The sequence below is a fragment of the Diceros bicornis genome, chromosome 33 (assembly GCF_020826845.1).
Source record: "Diceros bicornis minor isolate mBicDic1 chromosome 33, mDicBic1.mat.cur, whole genome shotgun sequence".
Taxonomy (NCBI): domain Eukaryota; kingdom Metazoa; phylum Chordata; class Mammalia; order Perissodactyla; family Rhinocerotidae; genus Diceros; species Diceros bicornis.
The window spans coordinates 3,573,322-3,595,474 of NC_080772.1; the positions used below are offsets into that span (position 1 = coordinate 3,573,322).

At 34.4% G+C, this 22,153-nt stretch overlaps 1 long non-coding RNA gene across 1 annotated transcript in view; it reads left to right on the top strand.

The window, feature by feature from the left end:
- The first annotated feature begins 1,736 nt into the window (after positions 1-1,736).
- LOC131396650 (uncharacterized) overlaps positions 1,737-22,153 on the top strand; it is a 35,534-nt gene continuing 15,117 nt past the window's right edge. Inside the window, exons 1-2 of the long non-coding RNA XR_009216604.1 lie at positions 1,737-1,888; positions 2,745-2,898. This is a non-coding gene — a long non-coding RNA (uncharacterized LOC131396650). The remainder of the gene's footprint in view (positions 1,889-2,744; positions 2,899-22,153) is intronic.

The following is a 22,153-nucleotide window of genomic DNA, read 5'->3' on the forward strand; positions in this document are numbered from 1 at the left end:
AGTGCATATAAAATTTATGTTTACACTATACTGTAGTCTATTAAGTGTACAATAACATTATGTCTAAAAAAACAACATACCTTAAAAAGACTTTATTGCTAAAAAATGCTAACCATTATCTAAGCCTTCAGTGAGAAAGCTCAGGCTCTTTTTGCTTTTGGAGGGTCTTCTAAAAAACTCAATATCTATGAAGTGCAATAAAGGGAAATGCAATAAAATGAGATATGTCTGTATATGATATAACCTCACTGAAGGATGTGAAGGAAAGAGGTGCTCACCTAAGTAACTTTATAAATAAGTGGAGACCACAAGACAAAAGTAAAAGGAGCTGTATACAAGCACTGTACTCTAGTTGGTAAAATTATTTCCCATGGGGATGTGGGTTAAGAATTCTGAATCCATTATGTGTGCATGCTGGGATTGGACAATAAGTAAATGGATGGCATGTGGTGGGAGCAGGACTTTTTACTAGTGGAGTAGGATGTTATACACAAGCGAGAGAGGACAGCTAGAATGTATCCTACAGCACTGAATTTGAGTCATTATAATTCATATTTAGCCTAATATAGATACAACTATATATATAATCTCAAAAATGTAGATATAAGTAAATACACAAGTTAGCATGCATACATGTATTTCCTACATCTGTCCACTGACCAAGAGGACCTAGAAGCTGTGATACCGCAGTAGCAATAAGCATATCAAGTGTCTAGATTTTAGTTTCTAATACCAACCTCCAATGAATGGATCTTTGGGGAAAGGACTGATTCTAAAGCTGGGGCAGGAGATATAAAAGAGGAGTGTGGAGCATCTTGTAGTGACATAAATTAAGGAAATGCTAACGTCCAAAATTACAGGGCATGTCAAAGGGACACAGGAACCAACTGAAAGAGCTCCCAATGGTCAAAGGTGGAACAATTAGAGAAAAAAAGTAAATTACATCATAATGGATTATAATTATACTGCTATGGACTGAATTGTATTCCCACAAAATTTGTCTTTTGAAGCCCTAACACCCAATGTGATAGTATTTGGAGACGGGGCTTTTGGGAGGTACTTAAGTTTGGGTGAGGTCATGAGAGTGGCTTCCTTATGAAGAGATTAGTGCTCTTATTAGTGTGGTTGTTCTCCCTCTCTCTCTCTGCCATGTTAGGACACAGAGAGAAGGTGGCCATCTGCGAGCCAAGAAGAGAGTCCCCACCAGGGAAGTGAATCTTCCTGCACCTTGATCTTGGACTTCCTAGCCTCCACAACTGTAAGAAATAAATTTTTGTTGTTTAAGGCACCCAGTGTATGGAACTTTGTTATGGCAGCCCCAGCTAATACACATACTGATATAAGTAAATGGTTGAATGAATGACAAAATAGTGGAGAAAAGACAAAATTCTTTCATGCAGGAGAACTGCAAATAATTTATGTAGATTGTCCCCCTCATGAAGGAGCAGCATAACTCTTATAAGTATGGGTTGCACTTGTGACTTCATTCCAAAGAGTATAGGTATGAAAAGGAGATAAGAGAGTAACTTCGAGGTGGAGAAACCTGTCAAATGCTCCTTCAGCCATGTGATCAAGAGTAACATCAACAGTGATAAATCACATAGACAAGATGTGTCCTTGCTATGATGTGCTGAAAATGACTGCTTACCTCTGAGTTCTTCTTATCAAAAAATGTATATCCCCGGTCTAAACACGAGAAAAATATCAGGCATACCACAATGCGGGGACATTCTACAAAATACCTACCAGTACTTCTCAAAACTCTTAAAGTCTTCAAAAACTGGAAAAGTCGAAGAAAACATCACAGCCAAGAGGAGCCTAAGGAGACATGATGATTAACTTAATGCGAGATCCTAAATGGAAGCCTGAAACAGAAACAGGACATTAGGTAAATACTAAGGAAATTTTAATAAATTATGGAGTTTATAAATGGTAGTGTACACATATCAGTTTTACAGTTTTGACAAATGGAACATAGTAACATAACATGTTAAGAATAGGGGAAACTCAACACAAGGTATAATGGGAATTATATTGACTTTGCAACTTTTCTGTAAATATAAAATATTCTATATAATGTAAATATAAAACTATTCTAAAATAAAAATTTTTTAAACAAAAAAAGGACAGAAGTAAAGCAAAATTCTTATTCTCATCATTAGTCATCCTGTAATGAAACATTACAATTTAATAAATATGTAGTAGATTTCAGTTATGTAAATACTTTTATAATTATTTTATTATTATTTTAATATTTTAGCTAGTATGCCAAGGATTTTATAATAAAACTTTACTCTTGGTTTCTTAATTTTTATCTTTTTTCTCTTAGCTGCAATGTAATTTCAGTGTTTTTTCTCCAGATACGTAGTGTTCATAGTATGCTTTCTCAATCATTAAATAACTTAAAATATACTTCTGTAGTCATCATTCGCCTACTATCTCCAAAATAATAGGTTAGTATTTGGACTTCTCATCTTAGAAGTCTCTGTGTTGCTATGGCTGGAATATGCAGAGAGGAGGGTGGGTGGCAATTACCTACGTCATTCCTTCCTAAACCCACTTCTTGTTTCACACCTATAGTAGCATCTCTCTGCTTCTGCTATATCAATATTAATATTTCTTATTTTCAATCAGTCTGCTTATAGGTCAGCATGATAATGGGGAGAGTAAACCACAAACCATTAGTTAGCTACCATCTCAATCCTAAATCTCTTTTATGTTGCTTCCATACCTGTCTCCTATAGTCCACTCGGACACTACTGACAGTTGGATACCCCCGTTCCTCACTGAGGGTGTTTCCCTCCACATGCATGGATCCTGCATGAGAAGCATACTCCGGCCTTTATCTACCCTGTCCCTCATTCCTGTCCCCAGAAGTCTCAGTGAATTATCGGACTGGTCAGTATGGTAGAACCACCTGGTACACATAGCATAGTCTCTTTAATTTGTGTTTGGGATACCTCCCTCTGCAGGGAGTAAACAAACACAAAAAAGGAAATAGGAAGGAAGGGAGTTAGGGAGGGAGAGAGAGAGGAGGAGAGAGAGACAAAGAAACAAAGAGAAAAAAATCTGTTTCTTCATGTTACAGGTTTTTCAGGGCATACCCTTGTCCTGTGAGGGACCCTTATGCAGCACTGTCTATAATTACACAAATAGGTATTTATAAACAGCTCTGTCATTAATAAAGGTGGCATTTGAATCTCTGCTTGCCTGATTTCCTTATCTGTCTCGCAGTTGTTTCTGAATCTCTCTGGAGTAGAATTATTTATTGGGTTTTCTGGAATCCACACATTTTTAAACAACAATTATGATCTTATTTATCTTCTATAATCCCCAATCTTAATGACAGTATGTGGTAAGAATAGGCATTTAAAAAATATTTTTATAGCAAGCCTTTATACCACCAATGACTCAGTAACCTCTTAAATTAACACATTGATCTGGCTGACCTTTATTACTCCCTTTTTACATATGAATATCTAATTTAGAGGCCCGGTCTGCAGCAACTATAAGAAACTAATATCCTGAATGAGGCAGGCCTTAGATCCTTTCTAATGATTTCTAAATCTGCTCTACCTCGGCTGCCCAATGCTATTGTCCTAGTTTTTGTTTCTTTTCTTTTAATCTCTCATTTGGACTATTAAAGTGGCTGAATAACTAATTGTATTTGACTTCAGGTTATCTCCCAATCAGTCTTTCTTCTATGTGCTTCTGTAATTTTTTTCAAACTCTCTTTATTCTACTCCAAAACCCACCATTAGTCTAATTCCCTTAATGAAGCACTCAAGGTTCCTTGTAATTTGATACCTATCTACATGGAATGCCTCTCATTACCAAATTTCATTCTTTTTTCTCTGTAAATATAGTGTTCTATCCATATGTCATTGCTTGTCAATATACGCATTTTAGAGCACTTTTCTAAAAATCCTTTATGAGTATTGTTGCTATTGATTGCTTCTAATTCATAAAAGTCAAGTTCAAAAATTATTTCCTGCTCTAAGCTGTCCTTGAGTAACTGCTTGAATTTTACTTACCCTTTTATGGCCTTTCTTGCTTGCATTAATTCACAAATATTGAAAATATACAATATATTAAATATTTATATTAATTTATCTTAATTTTCATTAATTAATAATATTTGATATATTTTGTATTAAATATAACATATTTAATATTTAATATATTATTATATTAAATATATATTTATATAAATACATATTTCTAACATTTCTGTATGTAAAATCTTACTAGGAAATGGAAATCATAGATTTTAATTCCAAGTCTTCCATGTACTAGCCATAAAAACTTGGGCATGACACTCTCTCTCAAGCTCTTGGTCTTAACTAACAAGTAGTATCTGTGATGTCATCAACAGGCCATTGCCATGTACTAAATACTGAACAATTTTCCCACTATGCTTGATATATTTATTTTTACAAATGTCTTTGGATATGTGTTTTGTGTTCAATATTTATTAACTGAATGACTGAAAATATATTGGCACATTAGGTTTTATACCTTTCATTCAGTCAGAATTCACGTTTTCTGGGATTAAAATAGTATTGCCCAAACAAAATTTTAAAATAAAATTTACTTTTATGCTTTCCTTAAAAAAATTAACTATCCTTTATTTCAAATAATTTCATAATTGAATTAGATTAAAAATCATTACTTTCTCGGCAGTAGAAAAACAGAGTCTACAATCTGATAAGGGAAGATAAACACTAACAATAAATAAATATGACTGTAATATAATATCTGATACTTCAAGAGATTTGAAGAAACGTAACCAAGGAAAGGGGAAAGTGAAAAGGGTTGGTGCATTTTATAGTGAGTGGTAACAAAAAGTGTGTCTGAGAATTTGCAATGAGAGAGCTGTGGAGGGATGTCTGGGGAGACAGCATTCAGCATTCAGCGAAGATTAAATAGCATGTGCAAAGGCGCTGAGGTGGGTTTATCCTGTTGTGTTGGAAGAACAGTAAAGAGTTCAGTCTGCCTTGAGGACAAAGAGTGAGGGGCAAGGGGGGATTTTTGAGGTCAGAGAGGTAACTAGGGCTAGATCATTTAGAGTGTTACAGTTTATTAAGGAGTTTAATTTATATCCCAAATGAATTAGGAACCCAAGGAGAAACACATCACGCAGTGATGTGATCTGTTGTATATTTTGGGAAATCCCTCTGACTGATGAGTGGAGAATAGACATAAGGAATGTGAATGGAAGCAAAGAAACCAGAGAGGAAACTACAGCTACACCAGAGTGGCTTCCAAGATCTGTCTTGGATTTTGTCTTGATAAAGGAGACAATACAGGTAAAACAGGTGGGCGTGGATGTTCTTTGACATGTGTATTTTTAAATGACTGATAAACACCTGAGGTCAATTTTTCACTAAGGATTTTAACATATGAGTCTCAACCTAGTGAGAAATGTTAAGCCTGAAGACATAAACGTGGAAGTCATTAACTATGGATGAGTCATGGTATTGAATAAAGACACCTAGTAAGTGAACACGAACGGAAAAGAGACTGGAGCCAAGGACTGTGCCAGCAGATACCAGTAGTTAGAGATTGGAAACAGAAGGAGACATTTGTGAATTAAGAGGAGAATAAGGTCAATAAGTAAAGAGGAAAACCAAGAGAGGGTTTTAAGAAAGAAGAAGTGGGCAACAGCCTCCACTAGTGCTGAAATACGTAATAAAATGAGGACTAAGGAAGACCCAAGAAATTTGGCAAGATAGAAGTCATTGTTTACTTTGAGGAGTACAGACTCAGTGGAGTGATGGGGATGAAAGTCTGATTGGCATCAAGTGGTTGGAGAAAAAAATGAGAAATGTAGATGCGATAGAATTTATAGACAACTTGCTCAATGAGTTTTGGTATAATAGGAAGCAGAGTCTTTTTTTCTGTTTGAATGGCAATATTGAAATTGATAAGAGATACATTTTTGACAATTCACTCTCTGTAAAATGTTGTTCCAAACACTTTACATATATTAACTATCATCTAACCCTTTAATCCTCAAAACTAATGACAACAAACATCTGATACTCTTATGACTTTCATTCAGTAGATTAGGAAACCAGGGCACTTGTGGCAACTTTATAAGGGCCACACATTTTGTTGGTGGCTAAGCGTGATTGTGGGATGATGGACATGCCTCGGGAGACAGAGAATTGATGTGACAGGAAAGACATATTGAAGCTGTGGCATGCTTTTATCAGTTGAAAAGAGTAAACAACAAATAGTCCTACCTCTTACCTACATGAAACAAGTGGGACTATCATTCTTTCCTTCTCCAATAATGGATAATAGAATTCACCTTTTTACAAAACAATATTTTAACAGCTTTCTTGAGACATAATTGACATACAATAAGTTGTACATACTTGAAGGGTACAATTTGATAAGTTTTAGCAGAAGTATACAATCATGACACCATCCCCAAAACCACATCAAGTTTCCTCATGTCTCTTAATATCCCTTCTTCCTCTTCATCACATTCCCATCCCTATGCAGTCATTGACCTGCCTTCAGTCACTATAGTGAGTTTTCATTTTCCAGAATTACATCTAGATGGAATTATACATTAGGTACTTTTTTTCTCTGCTTCTTTAACCCAGCATAATTATTTTGCGATTTGTTGTGTGTATCAATAGTTCATTCTTCTTACTGCTGAGTAGGAGTCCATGTATGAATATACCACTGGTTGATGGACATTGGAGTTGCTCCAGTTTGGGACTACTACAAATAAATGTGCTATGCATTGATTTTTTTGTCTACTTGTTCACCCAATTTTTTAGAAACAGGTATTAAAAATCTCTGGCTATAACCATGGATTTGTCTGTTTCTCCTGTGATCCTCTCAATTTTTGTTTCATATATTTTGAAGCTCTGTTATTAGGTACATAAAAATTTAAGGGTGTTATGATCTCAATGAATTTATCCCTTTGTGATTATAAGATAACCCTCTTTAGAGCTGGTAATATTTATTGCTCTGAAATTTACTTCTCTGATATAATATAGTCAATCTAGCTCTTGTTTTATTAAGGTGATATATGTTATATACCCTTTTCTTTTAACATTTTTGTCTTTATCTCTAAAGTGGCTCTCCTGTAGACAGTACATAGCTACATCTTAGCTTTTTATCCAAACTGACAACCTATGCCTTTTAATTGGGGTATTTGGGCCATTTAAACATAATGTGATTATTGATATGATCTTGCTATTTCTTTTCTTTTTTCTTTATTCATTTTTTCTTTGTTCATATTTTACTTTCTACCTTTTTTGGATTAATTGAGTAATTTTCATGATTTCATTTTTAGGATTTTAATTTTGGTTGGATTTCATCAGTTTATTAGCTATAACTGTTGCTTTATTTTAATTGTTGTTTTAGGATTTATACCGTATATCTTTATGTTATCACAGTCTGCCTTTAAGTGATATTATACCACTTCACTTATAGTATAAGAACCTTATCCCAGTATGCTTCCATTTCTCTCCTTCTGACCTTTACGTCATTTTTGTTAATTATTTTACACCTAAATATGTTATGAAATTCACAGTACATTGTTACCATTTGCTTATCTCTTCGAGACATTTAAATAGTTTAAAAATATCTAGTATATTATTTTCTTTCATGGCTGAATAATATTCCATTGTATGTATATACCACATTTTGCTTATCTATTCATCAGCTGATGGATATTTGAGTTGTTTCCACTTTTTGTGAATCCATTATGAATAATGTTGCTATAAACATTTGTGTACAATTTTTTGTGTGGACATATATTTTCATTTCTCATAGGTATGTTTGTATACCTAGAAATGGAATTGCTAGTTCGGATGACAACCCTCTGTTTCACTATTTGAGAAATTGGCAGACTACAACATTTTACATTCCCACTCACAGATTCTCTCATTGACTAGACTCTAACCAGGCTCCTCTGAGCCCTTCTCTCAACCAGGCCTCAACCTTTGCCCATAAATATTTGAACAAATACTAACATAGTTTCTAGCAGCTCAAGGTCACATTTCTAGGTTGATCCTAGCCCCCCTTAAAGTGCCTGACTGAGAAAACTCAAGGCTACCAGAAGAATCTACGTTTGTTCCAGTCAACATCTGAAGATAGGGCCCCTGTCTCCAAGTCTCTATGAGAAGGTAGGAGCTTAAGTGTAATAAGTGCCAGTTAGCAAACCCAGATAAGTTTCACTTGGAACAACTGTACCCCTCCCCCATCTTACTTTTTGTGATTTTTCTGCTTCCCTGACTCTGCTCAAGCCTCTGTTATTCCCCCTCCTGTCCCCTCATTTTCCCTTTAAAACACTCAGTCACCTCTATACAAATCAAAGTTGAATTCAGTTCACCCTGGATCCTTTGCCCCCTTGTAATAGTATATTAATGATTAAAATCTGTCCTTAACATTTTAATTCATGTCTTAGTTAATTTGGGCTGTCATACAAAATACCATGGAATGTGTGGCTTAAAGAATAAACATTTATTTTTCACAATTAGGTAGGCTGGGAAGTCCAGGATCTAGGTACTTACAGATTTGGTGTCTGGCGAGGGCCCTCTTCCTGGTTTGCAGATGGCGGCCTTCTTGTATCCTCACATGGCAGATAGAGAGGGATCTGGTCTCTTCCTCTTATAACGGCACTAATCCCATGGTGAGGGCTCACCCTCATGGTAATCTAAATCTAGTTACCTCCCAAAGGCTCCATCTCCAAATACACTGTATCTAGTGTTCAGAAGTTTGACTATGGTGTGTCTTGGTATGTACTTTTTGAGAGTTTATCCTGTTTGTGTTTTGCTTAGCTACTTGAATTTATAGGCTTAAGACTTTTGCCAACTTAGAAAATTTTCAGCATTATTTCTGGGAATACTTGTTCAGTCCCACTCACTTTCTTTTCTCTTTTTGGCACTTTGCTGACACAAATGTTAGATCTTTTGTTATAGTCCAACATGCCCCCGAAACTTTGCTCATTTCTTTTATTTTTTAGTCTGTTTCCCTCATGTATGATAATATCTTATATATGATAATTTATATAATTCTATCTTCAAATTCAGTGACACTTTTCTCTGTCCTTTCCATTTTGCTATTGAGTCTATCCATTGACGGGTTTTTTAAAATTTTATTGTAGTGTTTTGCAGTTATAAAATTTTCATTTGCTTTTCTTTTTGTCTTCCGTTTTTTTGCTATGACTTTCCATTTCTTTGCTAGAACTTTCTATTTTTTTAATTCATTTCAAGCATGTTCGTAATTGCTCATTGAAACATTTTTATGATGGCTGATTTAAAGTCATGACCTGATAATTCCACTATCAGTATCATCTTGGTGTTGACATCTGTCGATTGTCTTTTCTTAGTCAAACTGAGATTATCCTGATTTGTGGTATGACAAGTCTTTTTTGATGAGAACCTAGGCATTTTGGGTATTATGCTATGAGACTCTGGATCTTACTTAAACCTGCTATATTTAACTGTGGATGACTGTATTTGACTACTGTGACAGAGGAAGGTGTGTGCCACCTTGTTACTGCCAAGGGGAGGTAGAAGTCCAGATTCCCCATGAGCCTCTGTTGACTCACATGGGTCAAGCTTTGTACTGCTGGTTGAGGGTGGGAGTTTGAGGTTTCCAGTAGGTCTTCACCGATGCTATCCTTTGCTATGAGCACTCCTTGTTACTTCGTCATGTGGCCTCCACTGACACCATGGTGGTGACAGGGATGTGGCCTCATTACCCCTGAGTAGTGGTGAAAGTCCTGACTTTCCACTGGGCCTCCTCTGACACCACCCCATGAGGAGGGGAAAGGGCTTCTCATGCCAACAGATTGGGGTGAAAGTCTACACCACCCGTGTGATCTCCACTAAAGTTATGGGGTTGAGGGCTTGTTACTACCCAGCAGGGATGAATGTCCTGATTCTCTACTAAGTGCCCCCTTAGCAGGGCGGTTGGGACATTTATATTTTTTAAAAAGTTCACTTAATTGCTATTTCTAAATTAGATTTCATTGAAATGCCTAGACTATAAATACTAGCTATGTCTTCCCTTAGAGCAAACTATGGCCAGCAGACCAAATCTGGCCCATGGCCTGTTTTTATACAGCCCATAAGATACAAATGATTTTTCAGGAAAAGCTTACCACCGTCTGCCTTAGAGCAAAAGAAGACAAACATACAACCAAACAAAACGAAACCCCTCAAGCATTCCTGCATGCAAGTGTCAGAAAAGTATGATTCCTGGTTTCTCGTCTTAACTACAACTCAATCATGTGTGATAAAAGTAAGCTAAAGACACACACAAGACTCTAAAGTCTCTCATTTCATTGATTCTATTGGCTGAAGGGAAGTAGGTACAAATAATATATAAAATGTCAAGTCCGTAGACCTGGGGGCAGTGTCAATAAGAGTAAATTCAATTTGTCTTTTAATCTTTCCCCTCACTAGCTTGACCATCATGACCGTTGACCCATATCCCAGCCCTCCTTCCAATCTCTCCTGTGACATGTCAGGAGCTCCAGATCCTTGTCTCTGCATCCGTTTGGGGGAAACCCAAACTTAGACACTCATATTCTTTAATTCAGCCCTGAATTCACAAGCAAAGAGTAAATAAAGTGAGAGGTTTGTGGTCGCAGAGAGCTGTTGTTGTTAAATGTTGTTAATGAAGTACCTGGAAGAATAGGCAACTCCCGACACAGGTGCACTGGAAACCCAATCGTGAGATGGCTGTTATGCCTTGTTACGTGAAAATAGATTAGCATCTTTTAATGTACTCATTAGCAGAAAAGTTGAGTTGTCAGTAATTCAATATATTTGCATTTTATAATTGATTTTCTGACTACTTCTGTCTAGTGGAAAGGGCATACAACTGTGCTTATTAAAAGAAAAAAACTTTTAAGTAGTTCAATGTTGACTCAAAATCTTGAGCATATAATTTTGACCATTGAAGACTATTTTTATGAGAAAGTTTCTAATACATAAAAAAATAAACAGTTGTTTACTAAAAGTTTTAAATTATGTTACTCAAACTCTTTAGTGGAAAACACAATAATATTGATTTGTGTCTAAGTGATTTAGTTCATAAAAAAGGAAATGAAAAATTTCTCTTAGTAATTACAAATCATATGACATTTCCAACTTCTTAAATGTATTAAGATGATATCACTCTAACAGGTTAATGTTAAAATAGAACGTGTGGAAAAAAAGGAAGCTCCAGGGCTGGCCCGGTGGCGCAGCGGTTAAGTGTGCGAGCTCCACTGTGGCGGCCCAGGGTTCGGTTCTTGGGCGCTCACCTACGCACAGCTTGTCAAGCCATGCTGTGGTGGCGTCCCATATAAAGTAGAGGAAGATGGGCACGGATGTTAGCCCAAGGCCAGTCTTCCTCAGCAAAAAGAGGAGGCTTGGCGGATGTTAGCTCATGGCTGATATCCCTCACAAAAAAAAAAAAAAAGAAAAAAGTAAGCTCCAATAGAAAATCAAGGAGAACTCATCAATAGCGTCTTAATACTGAACTCTCTCCTCATTTGCCACTGATATGTCCCTATATCTTAACTGGCTGGTCCGGTTGGATAAGAGACTGAGAGTGTTTGGCACAATCTGTTTTCTTTCCCATTCTCTCTTTTCATCCCTCCTCTGTATACTTCCACAGTTTATCTCTGCTCTGCTGGCATCCGTGCTGTGAGAAGCCTGTCCCTAAAGTGAAGGCCCACAATTGTCTCTTCATGTCAGCGACTGGGGAGGGAAGTGTGCCTGATTCAACTGCAGAGTATGAGGAAGCCCACTGAGGACAGAATTCTTAGCAAGGCTCAGCCCTACCAATAAAGCTGATGCTATTCTCTGCATCTATAAGATCTTCTTATCTACCTTTCCATTGATTTCTGAATTTGGTGCTGGAGGGGGAAAAAGGTGTTATTTATTGACTCACTAAAATCACAGGAAAATGTAAATATATTGCAAGATTTCACACCAAAGTAGAATTTATTGTTTTATATACAGTGACCTGACCAATTTTACAGGAGAAAACAGAAAAACTATATTCTTAAATTTCTATCTTTTTTCCTTCTCTATCAGTTATTCCCCTGTTTTTCTCAGCCTCTTTTGTTATTCTATTCTCAAATATATTTGCTGATAAACTATCTCAAGTCTACTATACACCATCACATATTCTTATGACTAGCATTGTCTGCAGGAGATTGATTTTGTGGATATGAAGATGTAGTCAGGAATCAGCATTTATTGAAGGCAAACAATGATGCACTTGGCATTTGGGAAGACAACATGATGCATAGGATCTTGGGTAGATTTCAAAGTTGAAAAGACCGGGATCCAAAATTTACCTCCACAATTTGCTAGTGGCCTTACCTGGGGCCTGTTAAGTGGCCTTGTCTTGGTTTCCAACGGTTCACAACTAGTATCTGAATACACCAAACTGGCGAAATGTTTAGACTTTGAAGTCAAAATGACTTGGGTTTGAAACCAGCGATGTTAATTACTACCTGGATTTTTTTTTTAGGGCAAGTTAAAAGTAACTAATCTCTCTGTGTCTTAGTTTTTCTTATTTTATAAATGATAAATCTTTTATTGGGCCTGATATATATAAAACTCAATATATTTTAACTAAGGGCATTATCACTGTTAATTCACATCATTAAGTTTCTCTTAAGCCTGACTTCAGTATTGAAAAAAATCAAATGATTTTATAAACTGAAAATTTAGAAAAGACAAACAAAAGCAAGGAAAGACAATTTATATACAAAATTGTAGTTGAGAAACTGAAATTTACAAAATTAATTGCCAGAAAAGTTTAGTTAACCATAAAGTAACCTGAATTATATCTGTATAAAAGAAATTGGCTTGAACTCAATGTGAATACTATAAAAAGTTACTGCTATAGTTACAATTATGCTATGCCTTTACTTTTGTTTGATTTAATATTTGATCTTTCCCAGAATAAGTTATAATTTTGCTTAAGTGTTAAGAAGTTATGAAAATAATGTGTAACAAGTAGCTTTCATATTGATGTAATTGCCGTGAATAAACAAGCCGATCACAGTTTACAACAAAATAGGAGTGATTGCTTTGCAAGTATATTGGCACCTTTTCTATGTATTCAAGTATAGCCTTTTTCAGTGATTATTTTGTTTGCTTACTTCGCTTTAGTAGAAAACTTAACGAAAGAAAGAATACATCAAACCTAGAAATCAATTGAAAGAATGTGAAGAAAATACTAACATGAGCAGCAATTGAAATAATGGGATTTCTGTTATAACTTTTGGTAACACATATCAACTTCAATCAAAATTAGTTCCTGAAATCCATTTAACCTTGGATCATGCATGTTTATGTAAAATCACGTATACTACAAGGAAATCATTATACTATAAATTTCAAAACAAAAATATATACATACACACACATACATACTTTCTTAGTGGAAACCATCAGATACATACAAAGCTTTATTGATGTGTAAATAAATTTAAAATTTTTCATTTTTTTACTACAAGCTCTTTGTGTATTTATAAGAAGCTATAGAAGGCAGTAATAAATAAGTGTAACATTTTAAATCTAATGTTATGCTTTACCACACATTAGAAATCTTCTTTGTCGTTATTCAAAGCATTTTTTGTGTGTGTGTGTGAGGAAGATTGGCCCTGAGCTAGCATCTGTTGCCCATCTTCCTCTGCTTTTTATATGGGACGCTGCCACAGCATGGCTTGACAAGTGGTGCATCAGTTCACACCCGGGATCTAAACCTGTGAACCCCAGGCCGCCCAAGTGGAGCACATGAACTTAACTCCTATTACCCGTTAGACAACTTCCCTTTCCTTCCTTCCTCAAGCCTCTGCCAACCACCATTTTATTTTCTGTCTCTAATTTGACTATTCTAGGTATTTTGCATATATAGAATCATATAGTATTTATCTTTTTATGATTGGCTTATTTCACTTAGCATAATATCCTCGGGTTCATCCATGTCATAGCATGTGTCAGAATTTCTATCCTTTTTAAGGCTGAAAAATATTCCGTTGTATGTATATACTACATTTTGTTTATCTATTCATCCATCAATAGATGTTTGGGTTGCTTCCACCTTTGGCTATTGTGAAAAGTGCTGTGAACATGGGTGGGCAAGCATGTCTTCAAGACCCAAATTTTAATTCTTTCAGGTAAATACCCATACGTGAAATAGCTGGGTCATATAATAGTCCTATTTTTCATTTTTTGAGGAATCTCTTACTTTTTTCCCTAGCATCTACACCATTTTACATTCCCACCATAAGTGCATGAGGGTTCCAATTTCTCCATATCCTCTCCAAAACTTGTTACTTTCTGTTTTTATTTTGATAATAGCCACCCAAAAGGGGGTGAGGTGGTATCTTGTTGTGGTTTTAATTTGCATTTCTCTAATGATTAGCAATTTTTTTTTGTTGTTGTTCTTTTCATGTTCTTGTTGGTCATTTGTATATCTTCATTGGAGAAATACCTATCTGAGATTTTTATTGACTTTTGAGTTGGGCTATTTCTTTTTTGTTGTTGAATGCAGAATGTTGTTGAAGCCAGTGATTCTTTTTATATTCTGGACATTAATAGAGATTTGCAAATATTTACTGCTATTCCATAGGCTGCCTTGTCACTCTGTTGATTGTCCTTTGATGCAGAGACATTTTTAACCTTGATGTAGTTCAACATATCTATTTTTTTCTTTTATTGTCTTTGCTTTTGGTGTCATATTCAAGAAATCACTGCCAAATCCAATGTCGTGAGGTTTTTCACCAATGTTTTTTTCTAAGTTTCATAGTTTTAGTTCTTATGTTTAGATCTTTGATCCATTTTGAGTGAAATTTTATGCTGTAAGGTAAAGATCCAGCTTCATTCTAGAGCATATGAATATTCAGTTTTCACAACACCATTTGGTGAAAATACTGCTTTCTCTTCATTGAATGCTTTTGGCATCCTTGTCAAAAATCATTTTACCATATATGTGAAGGCTTATTTCTGGGCTATCTATTCTAGTCTATAGGTCTATATTTCTGTTTTTAAGCCAGTATCACACTGTTTTGATTATTGTAGCTTTGTAATAAATTTTGAAATAAGAAAATATAAGACCTCTAAATTTGTTTTTCTTTTTCAAGATTGCTTTGGCTATTTGAGATCCCTTGAGATTCCATATGAATTTTAGGAGAAATTTTTCTGTCTATGAAAAAAACACCATTAGGATTTTGATAGGGATTGCATTGAATCTGTAGATCATTTTGTGTAGTAGTGATGTTGTAAGAATATTGTCTTCTAATCTGTGTACACAAAATGTCTTTCTATTTATTTGTGTATTCCATAATTTCTTTCAAAAACATTTTGTAGTTTTCCCTGTACAAGTTTTTTGCCTCCTTGGTTAAGTTTATCCCTAAGTGTTTTATTCCTTTTTATGCTATTATAAATTAAACTGTTTCTTAATTCCCTTTTCAGAATGTTCATTGTTAGAAAATAGAAACACAGCTGATCTTTACATGTTGATTTTTTGTCCTGAATATTGGCTGAATTCTTTTATTAGTTTTAACAATTTTTTTTGTAGAATCTTTAGGATTTTCTACATATAAGAATATGTTTTCTGCACATAGAGAAAATTTTGCTTTTCCTTTCCAATTTGGATGTCTTTTATTTCTTTTTCTTGCCTAATTATTATGGCTAGGACTTCCAGTACTATATTAAATAAGTGTTAATAGCAGGCATTCTTGTCTTGTTTCTGATCTTAAAACAAAGCCTTTCAGTCTTTCATCATTGAGTGTGATGTGAGCTGTGGGCTTTCCCAAATGGTCTCTGTTATGTTGAGTTAATTTCCTTCTATTCCTGGTTTTTTGACTGTTTTTATTATGAATGTGCATTGAATTTTGTCAAAGGTTTTTTCTGTGTCAATTGAGGTAATTATGTGATTTTTCTCCTTTATTCTGTTAAAGTGGTGTATTCTATTCATTGATTTTTCTATGTTAAACCATCCATGAATTCTAGAAATAAACCCACTTGGTCATGGTGCATAATCCTTTTAATGTGTTGTTGAGTTCTGTTTGCTAGTTCTGTTTGCTTCTTGAAGACTTTTGCATCAATGTTTATCTGGGATATTGATCTGTAGTTTTCTTTTTTTGTAGTGTCTTTGTCTGGCTTTGGTATCAGGGTGATGCCGGCCTTAGAAGGAGTTTGGAAGTATTTCTTTCTCTTCAATATTTTGGAAGAGTTTGAGGCAGGTTGGTGTTAATATTTTATTAAATGTTTGATAGCTTCCACCAGTGAAGCTGGCTAGTCCTGGACTTCTCTTTGTTGGGTTTTTGATTATAGATTCAATCACCTTATCAGTTATAGGTCTGTTGAGATTTTCTATTTTTTCTTTTGATGATTCAGTCTTGAGGAAATTGTGTGTTTGTAGGAATTTATTCATTTCATCTAGATTTTCAAATTTGTTGGCATAGAATTGTTCCTAGTATTCTCTTATAATCATTTTTATCTCTGTAAAATCAGTTGTACTATTTCCTCTTTCATTTATGATTTTAATTGAGCCCTCTCTCTTTTTTCATAGTCAACTTAGCTAAATATTTGCCAATTTTGTTAAGCTTTTGAACAACCAACTCTTGATTTCATTGATGTTCTCTATTATTTTTTCATTCTCTATTTTATTTATCTCTGCTCTAATCTTTATTATTTCCTACTTTCTGCTAGCTCTCAGTTTAGTTTGTTCTTCTTTTTCTGATTCCTTGAGGTGTAAAGAGAGGTTTCTAATTTGAAATCTTTTTGTTTGTTTGTTTTCATTTATCTTAAGATTTTTATAATTTTCCCTGTGATTTCTCTTTGATTCATTGGTTGTTTAAATGTGTGTAGTTTAATTTCCATGTATTAGTGCATTTTCCAGTTTTCTTTCTGCTATTTATTTCTAGTCTGTAAGTTTTTAACTTAAAATTTATTTTGTATGATATTAAAATTGCCACTCCTGCTCACTTTTGGTAGTTGTTTGCATAGAACATATTTTACCATCCTTTTACTTTTAACCTATGCTTGTCTTTAGTAGAAGGTGAAACAGCATAGTTTAATCCTATTTTTTTTTATCCTTTCTGCAAATGTATATCTTTTGATTGGGAGGGTTAATACTTTTACATTTAACATAATTACTGATAGGGAATAACTTATTTTTGCCATTCTGTTAATTGTTTTTCTATATGTCTTTAGCTTTTTGTCTCTTAATTACTCCCTTGTTGCCTTCCTTTGTATTTAGTTGATTTTTTGTAGTGACATATTTTGATTCCCTTCTCATTTCTTTCTGTGTATGTTCTATAGGCATTCCTTTGTAATTACCATGGTAATTACATAAAACATTCTAAAATTATAACACTATTTTAATCGGAAAACAACTTAACTTTAATTACATATAAAACTCTACTTCTTTTCATCTTTGCTTCCTAGTTTTTGTTATTTTGGTAACAAATTACATTTTTACATATTGTGTACCCATTAACATAGATTAGTAATTATTTTTATTCTTTTGTCTTTTAAATCTTATAGAAGAATTAAAACTGAATTTAGAAAACAAAACTAAAATAATATAGTCCCTTTTTTTTTGTCTACATAGTTAGCTTTGCCTGAGAGCTTTATATTTTTTTTTTTGCTCCGAGTGCCTCTCTATCATCCTTTCATTCCAACTTTAAGACTTCTTTTAGAATTTCTTGTAGTGCAGGTCTAGTGGAAATGAACCTGTAGCTTTTATTTATTTGAGAATATGTTAACTTCTCTCTCATTTTTGAAGAACATTTTTGCCAGACATAGTAGACTGGTTGACAATTTTTTTTTTCTTTCAGCCTTGTAAATATATCATCCCACTGCCTTCTGACTTGCAAAGTTTCTGCTGAGAAATCAGTTGATAATTTTATAGGGACTTCCATATACATGACAAGTTGTTTTTCTATTGCTGCTTTCAAGATTGTTTCTTTGCCTTGAATTTTGCCAGTTTGTTTGTAATGTGTCTCAGGGTGGGTCTCTTTGGGTTTACCCTACTTAGGAGTTATTGAGATTCTTGTATTTGTATATCTATTTCTTTCTCCAAATTTATATATTTTGCATTCCTCAAATTTGGCAATATTTCTTCAAATGAGCTCTCTGCTCTTTTTTCTCTGTTTTCTTCTTTTGAGTCTCCCATAATGCGTACATTGGTCAACTTGATGGTATCTCATAAGTCTCTTTGGCTCTGTTTACTTTTCTTCATTCTTTTCCCTTTTTGCTCTCAGACTCTGTGATTTCAAATGATCTGCCTTTAATTTCACTGATTCTTTCTTTTGCCTGTTCAAATCTGGTGTTGAACCACTCTATTAAATTTTTCAATTCAGTTACAGTTTTTGGCTCCAGAAATTCTGTTTGGTTAATTCTTATAATTTCTATATGTTTGCTTATATTTTCGTTTCATTCATATATTGTTTTCCTGATTTCATAAGATCTCTCTCTGTGTTCTCCTTTAGCTCATTGAGATATTTAGGATAGATGTTTTAAAAGTCTTTGTCAAGTAATACATAGCCCTGTATTATTTATGGTCAGTTTCTAGAGACTTGTTTTGTTCCTTTGAATAGGTCATGTTCTCTGTCTTTTTGTATGCCTTGTGATCTTCTATTCAAAATTGGGCATTTGAAAAAGCAGCAACTTCTCCCAGCTTTTGCAGACCAGTTCCATGCAGGGGAAGATCTTCACTAATCAGCCTAGTATAAATGCTCAGGATCTTCCCAAAATTTTTCAGGGATACATCTTCTCTGGGCCTGTATGTGTACTTTTGTCCCAGTTCATCCACTTACAAAGCTGCTTTTATGTGTTTTAATTTCCTTAACAATCTCACTCTGCTTCTTTTGGGTCCTTAATCATTGTATTGTATTCCTTTTCCCATAATCTCTAGTTTTCAGGTACCTACAGGTCTGCAGTACCTGTGCAGCTCTCTTGCATTACATCACTCACTACTGCTTTCAGCAGCCTCCCACCTGATATCCTAACTATGTCACTGTTCCCCTCAGCTCCCTAAGTCAGACAAGACAGAAACCAGTTCCTAGGAAGCCTCTAGAGAAGCCAAAATACTGCTAGTTTTACTCTTTTTCTTCCATAAGAAGGGAGGAAGTTGGAATTGGGTAGCTTTCCCCTACTGCACAATCCTGCACCAGGAACGGGATAAGACAATGGCAAGCAAAAATACTGTAAAATTTCCTACCATTTTGATTGTAGCTTTTTCTTCATTAGCCATTTGTTTGGTTGCTGCACCTTCTTAACTAGTTTCTGGAGTTCTTACAAAGCCATTTTGATTTGTATGTTGCTTTTTATTTGGTCTTTCCATGGTGAAAAGTGGGAGTGAGGTCTTAGAACTTCCTAGTCTGCCATCTTGCTGGTGTCACCCCAGAATAATCAATTTTTATGCTCCATTGTACTTCTTGGTCATGCTCAAACTTCCAATCCTCCATTTTTTATTGAAGATTTTAGGGATTATTTAGTAGGCACAGCTGATAATGACAGCACTCACTATCCAGAACCAGAGATATACACACATCTTGAGGTTATAAAGAAGAATGATTAGCACAATTCAATAGTGAACACAACTTGGGATAATGCAAGTTGTACTCTGATTATAATTATTTTACTTGGAAAAATTAGAGCATTATACTTTTCATGGCACTTACATAAATCAATAAAGTTCAAGTTTGCTATTTCTGATAAATTATCTTCATGTTAGAATTACCATAGGAGCCAGATGGGCACTGGGTCAAGCCTTTTCTGACTTGGTCCACAGAAGCTAGGATTTTATTACTCTTATCATATAAAACCTGTCTGTCTGATTTAACTTCCATGACCTATTTAAATATATTTTTTAGGTGTTTATTGTTGTTAAAGCATCACACAATGTAGCAGCTGAAGATGATTAAAAGAGTTAAAGTGGAACAAAAGGGGCTAAAGGAGAAAACAATGAAATATTTGCTAATGAATAACCCCTGAGGCTCAAGAACTTCATGATCATGATTATTATGCTTGATTATGATTATTGAGTTTAAAACATATATAGCCAAATTGGAGTTAATACCAGGTTAGTGGAATCCCCACTAAAACATTATGAAATAACTGAGATATGGCAAATGTGACACAGTTTATAAGGCCTTAAAAACACATCTAACAATTTGTATTACATTAATTAATGTGCATATTTGAGGATACCACATGACTAGAATATTTTCTACTATGATTGTCAATAAAATAGATTTTCAAAGTGAGAATAAGTTCTCTGGTAATGCTTTAGGCACTATTGTTGTTAAAATGGTACTTTTAATTGGGCACATATATAATTCTGTTAGAGTTCTATAATCTCATTTTTCAAATGGCCTAGTTAGGTTTACATGTCTGAAGATAATATCTAGTGCTTGTTAATCAATTAAATATTTATATTTGCCAAATTAATAACATAGAAATAAATAAGAGACACATATGAACTTGACCCCTCATGTTCCTTCAATATATAAAACAAGTTTAGAGATAATGCAATCATTTCTGTGCAAACTATTTCAAAAAAATTTTGGAGACAAAAAGTTTGCAGGATTAAAGACTTTTATAACAAAGGTGACACTTATTTGTAGCATCTGCATATTAATGTATCTTATTGCCTTTATATCACTGTTCTTTTAGTTTGTCACAGTCTGCCACAAAATGTAGAATCTTTAGGGCTCCTTCAGGAACAATATGAGATCTTTAAAAATCAGGACAATAAAGTTAAGCAGGACATCTGGGAACATGAAGAATATGGCAATGTGATTGGACTGCTCTGTCAAAATGAGAATAATGAAGAAAGATTTCTAATGGCTCCCTTAACAGACCTACTGGGGGGCATAAAGTTAAAATACCAAACTGAAAATAAAAATTATTTCTTTCCCTGGTACTACCATAGCAGTCATCTTATTGCATTTTGGTTTTACATTTCTGTATGCTTCACAGGATTTTGAGCTATTTGAGGACAAGTTCTTCATGGTCTTTTCTGCTTTTATTTTTTGCCATGGCCTGTTGTGCAATGTCTGACACATAATGGACACTCAGTCAATGTTTATTGAGTGAATAAATAAGCTAATGTTTTGCTACACACATCTTCTACTGGAATAACAAGCATTGAACAATCAGAAATTAGAAGCCATTTATAAATATATGATGAAGGAGAATTGACAGATTTCAAAATATTCTTTTGAGTATTCTAGGTTACTAATTGAATTAATGTTCCAAAATCATGTGATAGAAATTTCTGAGGTATGCCCTGGGATATAGGGACCACCCTGTGTAACAGATGGAGTTGCATCTTGGATGTTAGACCAAAATTAGGAATATCAGAATTTGACTCTTTCCCGAAATAATCAAGAAGAAATCTAAGTATTAATATATTGAGATTAAACCTGACTTATATATACAAACACTGACTTAGCTATATCTAGTTTTTTCCTATTTGCTGTTTCCCATATTATTTGATTTGACCAATTATGATCACAACACTAGTGATGGTGATGATGGTGATGATGATGATGATGATGATGATGATGATGGTGATGATATTTGTGGTGATTTACAGACAGGGGATTTACTTTGATAACATACAAATCACTATTGCAATTTTATGTATAATTGCAGGAATAATAATACAGGAACAAGTTCCCCTAATCTTATTGAGCAGTTAGTTTATGTTGTTTTCTATAAACATGTAGTCGTTTAATCTTTTAATGCTCATAGAATAGAATATAAACCAAAAAAAAGATAATGTAGTGTAGAAAATCAAAGAACAAAAAAGACTTACACACAATCAAAAGTGTTTAAGAGTTCCTTAGAAGATCAAATAATTTTCTCCAAAACAACCATGGGAATTTATTACCTTTGTGAATGTAAGATTGTCCAGGATCTTGCCTTTATTTAGTTGTGAAATTTACTAACCTGATTTTATAAAACATATTTTAGGTTAGGGCTAATGTTAATCTAATTTTTGAATCTGGTACAGTAAACCAACATGCTTATGTATTGATTTAATGTGAGGTGTGTTACTGTAGCATGGACTAAAATTCTCATGATGGTATGGTCCATTTTTTCTCTAAAAAGAAGAGACTGTTAGCTTGAGGCCTCAGAAGTAGACCCTA